Raw genomic sequence first — 13,498 nt, 5'->3', positions numbered from 1 at the left:
ATCAGCTTCTTGACCATAAACATACCTCAGCAGCATAATACACATAGTCGTCGTAAAAATAACATCATAACACCTCAGTCAACTCTCAAAATCGTCATAGCTTCCTCCAATAGTTTCAAAACCTAAAAAAAATTCTCTGCTCATGTCCAAAGTGTCATCCGCCTCAAACGTACTTTAAATATTATGATCCCATACCAAATATATCATTCAAAGCTCTCATAATATCACAATGGGTCCGCAAAAATATGAACAGTTCACAAAGTACAGACAAAATACAATTTCATAAGTGTGAAGTTACCCAACTGTGTAATTGCGTAAACATGTGTCACTGATGTAGTAAAAAAAATTTTTATCTCTGTCAAATAATCAGATAGCTGTGTAATTATGTGTTAGAGAAATATGGTACCGATGTGTAAAGTTGTGTAAGCAAATACCATATTAGGTAGGGCTCCTTGTGCTTGCCAAACACATGGTACACAAAGTAAGCGTGTACCCCCCTGAGGATTAATGTAATTATACCCTCGGGTGTTATAGATTATAGCAATGGAATGAAATGTATCACGGAAAACCCTTGTATCATTGCACTTCAAATATCTTAAAAAAATGTTTTAAGTGCGAAAATAATCACTCAAATACGTGTACTGTAGCGCTAAACTGTGCGTCATGTTGTAAGATAATCTCTGTGGAAGTCTCGTATTTATCGTCCTCCGAAAGCTAAGTTCTGCAGAAGTCAATGTACTTACCTCACGATAAACAATAGTGAAATGCTTTGTGTATAGATATCGTAGTTATTACGCTTATTGTTGTGATGAAGAAAGTACTGTACTGTAACGTATTGTTGTGCCACGAAAAAGGCTGTCTCATTGTTGCTATACCACAAGAGTTACTACTAAAACATGTTTTTCTTTCCAGAAGAATACAGAAAGCTGTGCAGATATAAAACAGATACACCGAAAAAGCAACATTGTAAATTGTCACTCATTAGTAGCGTCGTGATAACATCATGTAGCGGTCACATAAACTAACCACTGTGTCCTCTGGTATCTCTCAGAAAGCACTTTAAATCCAGAATGTATTTTCAAATAAACCAAAATGTTGCATTAAAATCTCAAGTTAAAAAATCACATTATCTCTCAATAAACGGTGTTACATGTGAAATGTGGTGTAAACCTTTGCTCTTCCTAGTACGCAGAGTTTCAACTTTAACGCAATTATCAAGTGGTATACGTCGGTAAAGAATACTGGAATTTTTCTCAAGGTTAGCGTCTATGTTATTTTTCTCGGAGCCAGCCGGCGCAGGTGTCTGCCTGCGGTGCGGGTCATTGTCTATTGTCTCTTTGTTGGCGCACGTCGTTAATGGGATTCGGAGACCGAACTTCTACAAATTCGCCTTGCCGAGAGGGCCCTGCCGTATTTAAATCCCGCCAGTTCTGATGCAATTCAGGTCTGTCGTTACGAATATATTGTCTGTCGTCATGTCGGTAGGTTCCGTAGTTTCTTCCTTGTCCGTCACGTGGTGGAGAATTTCTCCCTGAATCGTAACTGTGCGCCGAACTGTTGCGTCTGAAGTTATTCTGCCTCCCTTGATAATAATTGTTTTGGTTCTCATATTGTCTGTTTCTCTGATTGTCTCTGTGATAATCATTACTGCGGAGAGGTGATCTTTCCCTGTAATTATTACTACTCTGCCAACGGTTGTTATACGGGTGGTGTCTGTTTTGGTCACGATTTGTGCTGTGAGAATAGCCTTGTTGTGTCCAGTTATTACTTCTTTCATCGCGGAATTGCGACGGATGTGACCTGTAATTGTTGTGTTCCTGGTTTCGCATTCCGCGATGTTCAGTGTCAATTTCTAATTCTTGTAAGAGTTCCTGAAATGCTTCAATGTCGTCTTTGCAACGTCCTGCCAAAATAATATGTCGTAAATGTTCAGGCAGTTTGATTAAGCAAATGCGGATGAGTTCTGAGGGGCTGTATGGGTTTGAAAGATACTGATTCTTGTGTAACATGTCTTCAAAATATTTCACAAGACTGGAAAATTCAGATTGTTCGAAACGTTTCATCATTATGATGTTATGTTTTACTCGGTCTTGTGTGGCTTGAGACCAATATGCTGAAAGGAAGGCATGGTAAAATTCTCCTTCACTATGACAATCGTGAATGACCGAACGCATTCTTACAGCTGGTTCATTCTCTAAATAGCCACACATAAATTCTAATCTGTGTTCTAACGACCAGTTGGGAGGAAAACAATGAGAGAATTGATGAAGCCACGCATGTGGATGAATGTCGTTGGCAGAATTCTTAAACGTTTTGAATTTACGTGTAGTAATGAACAGCTTATAGTCAAAATCATCGTGTCGGCGAGTAGCATATCGGTCATTGTTACGTCGTTTCGGCGGTTCCATCTCAAAATTCGGTGCACATTGCCAATTTCTTTCATAATTTCCGAAGTGCCCTGTGTTATTATTTTGCGGCTTTTCCGTATTTCTATGTCCCTCTTCCCGTGTTGGGGCGCGAGTGTCCTCTGAAATACGTAATTCTTGTATTACCTGTGTCAGCTGATCTTGTACTTCGCGGATTTCTCTTTTGTACTGTGTATTGATTTGATTTTGATTTTGTTTGAATTTTCTAATTTGTTCGTACTCTTCAGTGTCAGTGAAGGCTACAGGTGTTGTGTCATTCAGATCATCATCTACCTTTGTAGATAAGTTGGTGACCTGATCCGAAAGTTCGGCTACTTTCTCCGATAGTGAGCACATTTCCTCAGTGTGTTTTTCTGAACCAAGTTTCAGAGTGTCCATTTGTGTTGAAATCGAATCTACTGTGTCCTTCAAGTTTTCCTGAGTTTTTGCAAGTTGCGTAACTGAATCGGTAGATGCAACTGAGTCAATTTTAGCCCACAAGGTCTCATGATTTTCATGAACAATGGTTTGCAGTTCTTTTATGGCTGCTTCGTGATTCTGTAATGCATTTTCATGACGCGAAAAAATAGGTTGAAAATGCTCACAAATTTGAGTTTTTACGTCATTACAGACTTTTTGACATTTCGATTCAATGTTATGTAACTCAGTAGTTAAATCTTCACGTGTTTGTTCAAGTGTGGTGTCTAACTTTTTAAGATTTTGTTCCACTGTGTCTAACTGTTGCTGTGTTTGTCTCTGGTATTGTTCCATTGTGTCTAATTTTTCAAGCTTTTGCTGTGTTTGTCTCTGGTATTGTTCCATTGTGTCTAACTTTTGAAGCTTTTGTTGTGTTTGTCCCATTTGTTGTATTAATTGTAATAACAATGCACTGGTGTCTGGAACACGTTCCTCAGTGCTTTTCGGCAGTGAATTTGCACCGGAAACATTCACATTTTGACAAGCAGAAAATGTGTCTTGACTTATTTGAGAAAACGGTGAGGATCCAAAACCTGAATCTACAGTATTTGCGAGATCGTGTCGTGTCATTTCGGATTCCTGAGCCGAGCTATTACCGACCGATCGATCGATAATGCTTCCCTGCTCACTAATTGTTTCACTGCCTACGCCATTGTTTGCAGCCCGCTCCATTTCCCTATGCACAGTTACCAAATTACTACTTTGAACGTCTGTTAATTCATTACACAGTGGTGCTGGCAAGCTACGCTCGTCGTCACTATTATTTCTCAGTTTGCTTTGGAGCCTAGTGTTACGTTTTTCACACGCCATTATTGTCACAATATTTCACACGAAAACACAGAAAAGCACAATTTGAAGAGCAAAAATAAGAGAACACATTAACATAACACTGAAAATAATATCTAGTTAATTGCAGCTGCGAAATACTTGGTGCAAATCTACATGCATGCCACAACTGTTTTACTGTACAACAATGAAAGACTGCAACTACAAAGGAGATTCTCTCTACAATTACGCACTAGCAATAAACAAAATCTACACTAATTACACAAACTACAAGAAAAAAAATCAGAAGATTCCAGTGAGGTATCTTAGGCTAAGGGTCGACATATGAAACATCCCCTTTGAACAAATTATGCAAGACTGTGCTTAACCTGACGCACAATATTTTTAGCGCAACGCAATCTGACTTTCAAAATTCCCTACAAAAGAATGGCCCTGACTAACATTAAACTATACCTTTCACAAATCACTTACCTCACAAAAATCTTCGCTGCTCAAGCTACTGCAATACAGCGAGCGCCACTACTGCCAGCTAAATAAAAGATTCAAACTATGGAAGGCACTAACTACTGATAGGGATAGTTAGCAAATGAAAGATATTAATAGAGAACAAAGACTGTATTTACCTTGATATCATCATATATATAGCAGTTCATGACAAATTACAAAACTCCGCCATCTCTCTCCCCACATCCACCACTGCTGGCGGCTCACCTCCAACTGCGCAACGCTACGCGCTGTTCGCAGCCAGCTGCCTAACACTACAATGGCGAGTATTACAACAATGCAAAGCAGCCACAGACTGCACACAGCACAGCCAGTGATTTTCAAACAGAGGTGGCGTTAACAATAAAAAAACCTAAACAGCCTACTTACAAGTTGTCTGACAAAAACCGTTTATGAAATCATTATACATCTTCTCTTATTTTTGTGCTAAAGTTTGCTCAGTGTAACTGCCCATGCGAGTGCGCGTCCTTCCTTAAAGCTGTCACCACACGTCTGCTTCCTCCGGGCTCCTAGCTGCGACTCACCAGCTCTTTACTGTGCGCGCCCGGCTCTCTTAACCATCAAAGATCCTCCTACTGAAAGGTATTATACTAATTCCACCTTGTGATTGGCAACTACCAACTTTATTTTCTGGATCTACCCTGATCAGACCTTAGCACATACCTTTCAGTATTACATGAGGGGCATAACAAAAACGAAAAAAGATTTTAGAAAAATCAGGAAAAGTTATACAATTCAAAGAATTAATTAGTAATAACCTGGGGAGGTAAGGGTATTAGAATTAATGGAAGAAGGCTTACCTACTTGAGATTTGCTGATGATATTGCCTTACTGGCCAAAGACTTCGCAGAGCTCCAAAACTTAGTTACAGATCTTGCATCAGAATGTCAGCTGGTTGGCTAAAACATGAACCTTTCCAAGACAAAAGTAATGTCCAACAAATGGGTCCCAGCTGGAGATGTGAAAGTCAAAGACAGTCTACTAGAAGAGGTCAGTGAACATGTCTACCATGGCCAGATTATAAATATGAAGGGAGACACAAGGCCAGAAATCTATCGACCCATCAAGCTTGGCTGGCAAGCATTTGGGAAGAATTCAACAGTATTCAGATCAAAAATGCCAGTAAATCCGAAGAAATCAGTATTTGATCAATGCATTCTTCCTGTGATGACGTATGGCTGCGAGACATGGACACTGAACTCATTTACAAAAGGGAAACTTAGGACAGCACAGAGAGCCATGGAGAGATCAATGCTGGGCTATACAAGAAAGGACAGGAAAAGGGCAGATGACATCTGGTCTGTGACGAAGGTTAATGACATCTTAGAGACAGTAGGTTCCTTGAAATGGCAGTAGGCTGGCCACGTCGCAAGTAGAAAAGACAACAGATGGACGAGGCTAGTACTGGAGTCCGAGAGAGCACCGGAGGCCTAGAGGAAGACTACCAGACAGATGGGACAAAGACATCGAGAAGATCGCTGGTAACACCTGCAGAGAACTGCCCAAGACCGTCCCACTTGGAGAAGACTGCTGAAAGCCTACCTGAATCCACGACTCGAAGAGGACACATTTAATGATTGAATTGACTGATGATGATGATGATGATGATGATGATGATGATGATGATGAACCTGATGACATCTCACATTCGGCGAGAATAGAACTACGTGGTTATATTAGTGTGTAAGTAGGCTGTTTAGGTTTTTTATATTGGTAACGCCACAAAGCGCTGGTGATTGTGCACCTCCACAGTCGCAACAGATGGCTGCTGGCCGTCTCTACAAGGACTACAGTGGGTCTGCATCTTTGATGGCCCACCAATACCATTATTTCTACAAGGACTGCAGTGGGTCTGCACCTCTGGTGGCGCACCAATGCCATAATCTCTACCAGGACTACAGTGGGTCTTCTCTGTGATGACCTACCTACCAATATTCTTCAAAACTTCGACTGACTCCGTTGTGGGTTTGCTCTGTTGTGGCCCGATACCTGTCTGCATGTCAAGAGTCAGCACTGTCTTTCCGTTGGAAGGACAACACTACTTCTTCAAGACTGCATGGAAATCCACTATATCTGTGTGCATTTTCTTTTACCGCTCAGACTTTGTGCATAAAATTGTTATTAATGCTGTGATGAATGATCAGGACTGTCTTTATGGACTGTGAGAGAATTTTAGCTTTCGACAAACATTGCATCGATAAGTGTGTGCATTTGATATATTTGTTAGCGTTAATATAACAAATTTTTAACAAATATGTACTGGCCAGTGCCCAAAACAATTTGTAAAAATTTTTTGTGGGGAGCATGAGGGCTATGTAAGTAGGCTGTTTAGGTTTTTATATTGGTAACGCCACGTAGCTCTCTGTATGAAATCACTGGCTGTGCTGTGTGCAGTCTGTGGCTGGGTGGCATTTTTGGAATATTTGCTATTGTAGTGTTGGGCAGTTGGATGTTAACAGCACGTAGCGTTGCGCAGTTGGAGGTGAGCCGCCAGCAGTGGTGGATGTGGGGAGAGAGATGGAGTTTTGAGAGCGGATGATCTGGACGTGTGTCCATCAGAGACAGTAAATTTGTAAGACTGGATGTCATAAACTGATATATATATATTATGACTTTTGAACACTATTAAGGTAAATACACTCCTGGAAATGGAAAAAAGAACACATTGACACCGGTGTGTCAGACCCACCATACTTGCTCCGGACACTGCGAGAGGGCTGTACAAGCAATGATCACACGCACGGCACAGCGGACACACCAGGAACCGCGGTGTTGGCCGTCGAATGGCGCTAGCTGCGCAGCATTTGAGCACCGCCGCCGTCAGTGTCAGCCAGTTTGCCGTGGCATACGGAGCTCCATCGCAGTCTTTAACACTGGTAGCATGCCGCGACAGCGTGGACGTGAACCGTATGTGCAGTTGACGGACTTTGAGCGAGGGCGTATAGTGGGCATGCGGGAGGCCGGGTGGACGTACCGCCGAATTGCTCAACACGTGGGGCGTGAGGTCTCCACAGTACATCGATGTTGTCGCCAGTGGTCGGCGGAAGGTGCACGTGCCCGTCGACCTGGGACCGGACCGCAGCGACGCACGGATGCACGCCATGACCGTAGGATCCTACGCAGTGCCGTAGGGGACCGCACCGCCACTTCCCAGCAAATTAGGGACACTGTTGCTCCTGGGGTATCGGCGAGGACCATTCGCAACCGTCTCCATGAAGCTGGGCTACGGTCCCGCACACCGTTAGGCCGTCTTCCGCTCACGCCCCAACATCGTGCAGCCCGCCTCCAGTGGTGTCGCGACAGGCGTGAATGGAGGGACGAATGGAGACGTGTCGTCTTCAGCGATGAGAGTCGCTTCTGCCTTGGTGCCAATGATGGTCGTATGCGTGTTTGGCGCCGTGCAGGTGAGCGCCACAATCAGGACTGCATACGACCGAGGCACACAGGGCCAACACCCGGCATCATGGTGTGGGGAGCGATCTCCTACACTGGCCGTACACCACTGGTGATCGTCGAGGGGACACTGAATAGTGCACGGTACATCCAAACCGTCATCGAACCCATCGTTCTACCATTCCTAGACCGGCAAGGGAACTTGCTGTTCCAACAGGACAATGCACGTCCGCATGTATCCCGTGCCACCCAACGTGCTCTAGAAGGTGTAAGTCAACTACCCTGGCCAGCAAGATCTCCGGATCTGTCCCCCATTGAGCATGTTTGGGACTGGATGAAGCGTCGTCTCACGCGGTCTGCACGTCCAGCACGAACGCTGGTCCAACTGAGGCGCCAGGTGGAAATGGCATGGCAAGCCGTTCCACAGGACTACATCCAGCATCTCTACGATCGTCTCCATGGGAGAATAGCAGCCTGCATTGCTGCGAAAGGTGGATATACACTGTACTAGTGCCGACATTGTGCATGCTCTGTTGCCTGTGTCTATGTGCCTGTGGTTCTGCCAGTGTGATCATGTGATGTATCTGACCCCAGGAATGTGTCAATAAAGTTTCCCCTTCCTGGGACAATGAATTCACGGTGTTCTTATTTCAATTTCCAGGAGTGTACATTGCTTGTTCTCTATCAAAATCTTTCATTTGCTAACTATGCCTAGCAGTAGTTAGTGACTTCAGTAGTTAGAATCTTTTATTTAGCTGGCAGCATTGGCGCTCGCTGTATTGCAGAAGTTCGAGTAACGAAGATTTTTGTGAGGTAAGTGATTCATGAAAGATATAGATTATTGTTAGTTATGGCCATTCTTTTGAAGGGATTGTTGAAAGTCAGACTGCGTAGCGCTAAAAATATTGTGTGTCAGTTTAGTGATGAACAGAATAAGTAAAGAGAGAAATGTATGAAGACGTTCAGTTTTGCTCAGCTGTTTGAATATCAAATAACGTAAGGGGTTTACCAGCACAGTAATTCACTAATTTTTCTAAGGGGACGTTTCAAGTGTTGTACAGACAGTAACGTTGACACGTCCCCTTAGAAAAATTAGTGAATTACTGTGCTGGTAAACCCCTTACGTTATTTGATTTTCAAACAGTTGAGCAGAACTGAACGTACTCAGACATTTCGCTCTTTACCTATTCTGATCAACACTAAACTGACACACAATATTTTTAACGCAACGCAATCTGACTTTTAATAATCCCTACAAAAGAATGGCCCTAACTAACATCAACCTATACCTTTCACAAATCACTTACCTCACAAAAATCTTCGTTACTGGAACTACTGCAACACAGCGAGCGCCACTACCGCCAGCTAAATAAAAGATTCAAACTACAGAAGTCACTAATTACTGATAGGCATAGCAAATGAAAGATTTTGATAAAGAACAAACAATGTATTTACCTTAATAGTGTTAAAAGTCATTATATATATATATATATATATATATATATATATATATATATATATATATATATATATATATATAATTTTTCCCGAGGACATGCAGCTTTACATGCAGCTTTACTGTATGATTAAATGATGATGGCGTCCTCTTGGGTAAAATATTCCGGAGGTAAAATAGTCCCCCATTCGGATCTCCGGGCGGGGACTACTCAAGAGGACGTCGTTATCAGGAGAAAGAAAACTGGCATTCTACGGATCGGAGCGTGGAATGTCAGATCCCTTAATCGGGCAGGTAGGTTAGAAAATTTAAAAAGGGAAATGGATAGGTTAAAGTTAGATATAGTGGGAATTAGTGAAGTTTGGTGGCAGGAGGAACAAGACTTTTGGTCAGGTGATTACAGGGTTATAAATACAAAATCAAATAGGGGTAATGCAGGAGTAGGTTTAATAATGAATAAAAAAATAGGAGTGCGGGTTAGCTACTACAAACAGCATAGTGAACGCATTATTGTGGCCAAGATAGACACATAGCCCATGCCTACTACAGTAGTACAAGTTTATATGCCAACTAGCTCTGCAGATGATGAAGAAATTGATGAAATGTATGACGAGATAAAAGAAATTATTCAGGTAGTGAAGGGAGACGAAAATTTAATAGTCATGGGTGACTGGAATTCGTCAGTAGGAAAAGGGAGAGAAGGAAACTTAGTAGGTGAATATGGATTGGGGGGAAGAAATGAAAGAGGAAGCCGCCTTGTAGAATTTTGCACAGAGCATAACTTAATCATAGCTAACACTTGGTTCAAGAATCATAAAAGAAGGTTGTATACCTGGCAGAATCCTGGAGATACTAATAGGTATCAGATAGATTATATAATGGTAAGACAGAGATTTAGGAACCAGGTTTTAAATTGTAAGACATTTCCAGGGGCAGATGTGGATTCTGACCACAATCTATTGGTTATGAACTGCAGATTGAAACTGAAGAAACTGCAAAAAGGTGGGAATTTAAGGAGATGGGACCTGGATAAACTGAAAGAACCAGAGGTTGTAGAGAGTTTCAGGGAGAGCATAAGGGAACAATTGACAGGAATGGGGGAAAGAAATACAGTAGAAGAAGAATGGGTAGCTCTGAGGGATGAAGTAGTGAAGGCAGCAGACGATCAAGTAGGTAAAAAGACGAGGGCTAATAGAAATCCTTGGGTAACAGAAGAAATATTGAATTTAATTGATGAAAGGAGAAAATATAAAAATGCAGTAAATGAAGCAGGAAAAAGGGAATACAAACGTCTCAAAAATGAGATCGACAGGAAGTGCAAAATGGCTAAGCAGGGATGGCTAGAGGACAAATGTAAGGATGTAGAGGCTTGTCTCACTAGGGGTAAGATAGATACTGCCTACAGGAAAATTAAAGAGACTTTTGGAGAGAAGAGAACCACTTGTATGAATATCAAGAGCTCAGATGGCAACCCAGTTCTAAGCAAAGAAGGGAAGGCCGAAAGGTGGAAGGAGTGTATAGAGGGTTTATACAAGGGCGATGTACTTGAGGACAATATTATGGAAATGGAAGAGGATGTAGATGAAGATGAAATGGGAGATAAGATACTGCGTGAAGAGTTTGACAGAGCACTGAAAGACCTGAGTCGAAGCAAGGCCCCGGGAGTAGACAACATTCCATTAGAACTACTGATGGCCTTGGGAGAGCCCGTCATGACAAAACTCTACCATCTGGTGAGCAAGATGTATGAGACAGGCGAAATACCCACAGACTTCAAGAAGAATATAATAATTCCAAACCCAAAGAAAGCAGGTGTTGACAGATGTGAAAATTACCGAACTATCAGTTTAATAAGTCACAGCTGCAAAATACTAACGCGAATTCTTTACAGACGAATGGAAAAACTGGTAGAAGCCGACCTCGGGGAAGATCAGTTTGGATTCCGTAGAAATGTTGGAACACGTGAGGCAATACTAACCTTACGACTTATCTTAGAAGAAAGATTAAGAAAAGGCAAACCTACGTTTCTAGCATTTGTAGACTTGGAGAAAGCTTTTGACAACGTTAACTGGAATACTCTTTTTCAAATTCTGAAGGTGGCAGGGGTAAAATACAGGGAGCGAAAGGCCATTTACAATTTGTACAGAAACCAGATGGCAGTTATAAGAGTCGAGGGGCATGATAGGGAAGCAGTGGTTGGGAAAGGAGTGAGACAGGGTTGTAGCCTCTCCCCGATGTTATTCAATCTGTATATTGAGCAAGCAGTAAAGGAAACGAAAGAAAAATTCGGAGTAGGTATTAAAATTCATGGAGAAGAAGTAAAAACTTTGAGGTTCGCCGATGACATTGTAATTCTGTCAGAGACAGCAAAGGACTTGGAAGAGCAGTTGAACGGAATGGACAGTGTCTTGAAAGGAGGATATAAGATGAATATCAACAAAAGCAAAACGAGGATAATGGAATGTAGTCAAATTAAATCGGGTGATGCTGAGGGGATTAGATTAGGAAATGAGACACTTAAAGTAGTAAAGGAGTTTTGCTATTTAGGGAGTAAAATAACTGATGATGGTCGAAGTAGAGAGGATATAAAATGTAGACTGGCAATGGCAAGGAAATCGTTTCTGAAGAAGAGAAATTTGTTAACATCGAATATAGATTTAAGTGTCAGGAAGTCGTTTCTGAAAGTATTTGTATGGAGTGTAGCCATGTATGGAAGTGAAACGTGGACGATAACCAGTTTGGACAAGAAGAGAATAGAAGCTTTCGAAATGTGGTGCTACAGAAGAATGCTGAAGATAAGGTGGGTAGATCACGTAACTAATGAGGAGGTACTGAATAGGATTGGGGAGAAGAGAAGTTTGTGGCACAACTTGACTAGAAGAAGGGATCGGTTGGTAGGACATGTTTTGAGGCATCAAGGGATCACAAATTTAGCATTGGAGGGCAGCGTGGAGGGTAAAAATCGTAGAGGGAGACCAAGAGATCAATACACTAAGCAGATTCAGAAGGATGTAGGTTGGAGTAGGTACTGGGAGATGAAGAAGCTTGCACAGGATAGAGTAGCATGGAGAGCTGCATCAAACCAGTCTCAGGACTGAAGACCACAACAACAAATATATATATATATATATATATATATATATATATATATATATATATATATATATATATATATATATATATCAGTTCATGATATCCAGTATTACAAATTTACTGTCTCTGATGGACACACGTCCAGATTATCCGCTCTCAAAACTCCGCCATTTCTCACCCCACATCCACCACTGATGGCGGCTCACCTCCAACTGCGCAACGCTACGCGCTGTTAACAGCCAACTGCCCAACACTACAACAGCAAACAACAATGCAAACCAGCCACAGACTGCAGGCAGCACAGTAAGTGATCTTCATACAGAGCGCTACGTGGCGTTACCAATAAAAAAAAACCTAAACACCCTACTTACAACGTGACTGATTATCAGCATTACTGACTTGAAATTTAAATAAAGCATACACCAGTACAGTATAAGTTTTACAGAGTTCTTTAATCCAATTTTTCTCAAGAACTGTATTTTTGAATAGTGTCAGTATTTTGCCGGTGCGCGATATAGAAAATCTGAATTTTCACAATTCTTTACGATGTATCGCTAGGCATTAAATACTTACAGCCGCCTTTAATCGCTTTATTCGTTTCGCGTCGCCCTGTAGGCTTCTACAGTACCGCCGTCAAGGGGACTGCCGGCCTACTGTCGGCTGGCTGGCACAGCCGTTCGTCTCCGCCTTGGCAAGCGAACGCCTGGGAGGCTCGGCTCTGCCGCGTCGATATGCCAGCCAGCAGCGCCGGCCAAGGCCGCAGAAGCAGCCGCCAGCGCCGCGCCGCGCCGCGACACACTTCCCGCTCGCTACCTGCCGCCGTCAACTGTCACTCCAGCCGTGGCAGCTGCAGTCAGCAGTCCAGCCCATCAGCGCCGCGTGTCACCGCCCCACTGTAGGCACGAAATTCACTGTCCACCAAGTGCCTGCAGGCCGTCCGGGAACCCTCTGTACCCCTCTTGCTACTGCACAACTGGGGAAATAAATGTTTTATCGGTATTCCTGTTTCTATAACAGCCGACGTCCCAAAACCCCTGTGTCTACAAGAGAGGGGCAAAATTGTTCATCTCAAGGAACTAGGTCACTGGTGACGGGACCCTTCATTTTTTTAATTGTACGAGAGAGATCGCGCTCAATGGACTCAAATTTGGAAGCACAGTGGTTCAAATTACCGCCTGGCCATACTGCTTTAGGTTTGCCGTGATTTCCCTAAACCATTTAAAGAAAATGGTGGATGGCTCCTTCCCGAACTTTCTCTTATCTATTGCGAAAGTTTAGAGAATTGAGAAATTGTAGACTGATTCTATTGCCACGGACGTACATTTAGCGTAGAGACCGAGAGGAACGATAAGAGAAATTATGGCAGGTTCCGAGGCATTCAGGT

This window comes from Schistocerca nitens, chromosome 1, assembly GCF_023898315.1.
Source record: "Schistocerca nitens isolate TAMUIC-IGC-003100 chromosome 1, iqSchNite1.1, whole genome shotgun sequence".
Classification (NCBI taxonomy): Eukaryota; Metazoa; Arthropoda; class Insecta; order Orthoptera; family Acrididae; genus Schistocerca; species Schistocerca nitens.
The sequence above is the reverse complement of the archived record's forward strand: the minus strand, read 5'-3'. Positions refer to the sequence as shown.